Source organism: Furipterus horrens, unplaced genomic scaffold (genome assembly GCF_987537825.1).
Source record: "Furipterus horrens unplaced genomic scaffold, mFurHor1.1.pri manual_scaffold_4, whole genome shotgun sequence".
NCBI classification, from domain to species: Eukaryota; Metazoa; Chordata; class Mammalia; order Chiroptera; family Furipteridae; genus Furipterus; species Furipterus horrens.
The window spans coordinates 28,529,359-28,531,937 of NW_028327174.1; positions in this window are offsets into that span (position 1 = coordinate 28,529,359).

The following is a 2,579-nucleotide window of genomic DNA, read 5'->3' on the forward strand; positions in this document are numbered from 1 at the left end:
AAAAGCCTCAAGACAAAGGACCCACATGAGCTCTCTGCTCCCTTTCTCCTAGACTCTTAAGGGACGCCAGGAGACTTGCAACCAGGGGCAGTGGACAGAGGCAGTTTGTCCCAGGCTCCCCCCTGAACCTGTCTGCAAGGTCCCCTAGTTCTCTGACTCTCCACTGAGCTGACAGTAGCCCAGGCTAAACCCATTTCTTTCCTATAACCTTTCTAGAGAGCCAAAGCAGCTCCGCCCAGGCTCCCTCCTGTTGCTTCCCTTCCTTTGTTGTCCCCAGCTCTAATAAACATACTGTCAGAATCACCTGGACTCATGTTGTAAAATCTCCCCTGCATGAAGTCAAGCACCCACACAATAGCAGCCAGTCTAAGGCAGACCCGCTCTGAACCCAGTCCCAGTTTGGTAACATGTTCAGAAGACTATATGACCTCTCCCAGCACCACCCTCCTGCCATTACCTCTCTCACTGAACTTCCTAACACTCTCCATCATCATCGCTCCACTCCAGCTTTGGTGGCCTCCTTGCTCTTCCCTTCCTTTGAAATATTCATTCAGGTATCCATGTGGTTTATCCTTTATTTCCTTCAGGACTTTGCTAAAATGTGATTTTTTCAATGGCACTCCTATATTCTGTTATTCCCACCCCCCCCCAGAGTTCATCGCTGTGTTCGACACCATATATATTATTTGAGTAGTTACCTACTCTGTTTGCCCCCACTAAGATGTAAGCTCCATGAAAGCAGAATGTTTATAGGTTTGTTCATTGCTCTCTGCCTAATTTTTAAGACACCGCCTGGAACACAGTAGCACTAAAGAAATAATTCTTTGATACACGGTAATTCTACATTTTTCTGTCTTCCTCACTATACTAGAAGTAAAAGCTGTGTCTTATTAATTTATCACAGTCTTCCACAAATGTTCTTTAATAAACTGATGTGAACTGTTTTGAGAAGAAATCTATAACTACATTTATTTTAAAACTTCACTTTATACTCACACCAAATAGCAATTAATAGGCACAGATGGTGTTATTTTTAAGTTTGTTTGAATAGATTGCTTTGCAATCAATTTTGTTTAAATATTGACTTCTAATCTTATTTAAAAATTCAAATTATGCTCTAAAATGTATTAAAGAACTGAGGAAGACATTTTGAATTCTGTATACATTGATTGAACCCCCATTTATTAGTTTGATGCAAAACTTAGGTTCTCTGTTCTCTTATTTTAATCCCCGCCCCCCATTTCTATACATAGAGTATAAAAAGAAACGTTCATCCTCATAGAACAGCAGAGCATGCAGAAGTGATGAGGGCTGCACTCTAAGAGGATTAAGCACACAAAGAAGATAATTAACTTGCTGAGGCCCCACAGAAAATTGTGGAGTAACAAGAACAGCATTTGGAGTTTCTGTTATTCTAAGAAAGATCAATTCCGTCAAATGGCTACAGTTTATGCCTCAGGGTTCATTAGTAGCCATAAATGTTAACATAATGAAGAAAAATATTTAATCTAAACATAATGTTAAAAAAAGTAAAATACTAATTTACGAAAGTGGTTTGTTTTTAAATGTAGGTTGACATCTTGCTTAAGACCAAAACATACGATATATTTTGTTACTGTCTTTAAAATCATTAACAGTAGCACTAGAACTCCAAATAATAAAATTTCACTAGGGAAAATGATGAAAATGCAGAAATACTAGACTTTCTAAGTATAAACCCTTATAATTTTATAGCCACTTATAGAATACTTGCCTTGAGTGGAAAAATTATGTGTGATTTTAATCTTTATTCTTTGAGCTTTAGTGTTTTAAAATTTTTTATAAAGAACATATTTTTTAATCAGAAAAATTACGTTAATATATTCTTTTCTGACATATAGTAATTCTCCTTGGATATAACGTTCAGCTCTTCAATTTAAGCACTAGAAATGCTTCTCACGTGTTTGAAAGCAAAAGGCCCAGTTGATCTGGCAGGAAACCAGCTCTGACTTTACCAGATTTGACTCATTCTCTGAGTACTGTTTATTGTAAATGGAAAGTGTAATGCCAGGAGAATAAGTCATCTAACTGAAAGGTAACACAGAGAGGAATAATTTTTGACAAGCAATCTGACTTTGGAAATAAAAGAATAGAGAAAGAGAAAACTAAAAGAGGATTTCAGATTTCTTCGATACGTATAATATCCTATATGCAAACAGAGGTGAAAAAGGGCTACATAATTGTTGAAACCTTGCCTGAGGATCTTTTATCTTCTAAAATCTTAGGAATATTCATTAATGTCCTTGAATATATTATTTCAGACAAGATTTAAAATCATCCTCACACAGCTATGTCATCAGGGCATTCTCCCACAGGAATGTCCCTTCTCCTCTTACTTTCTGACTTTGGGGAATTTGATTCAATTTGACCTAATCTTAGGTCGCCGATGCAGAATTTGTATCCATAGGAGGGTGGCCATATTCTCTGCCTTGAAAAATACTAGCTGGGCTAAGTAATACCAATAGGTATTACCTGCAAACCTAAAGGTCTAAACCAAAAATAAAAGCAAAAGAAAATGCAAGGCCAAAAGGAATTTCTGC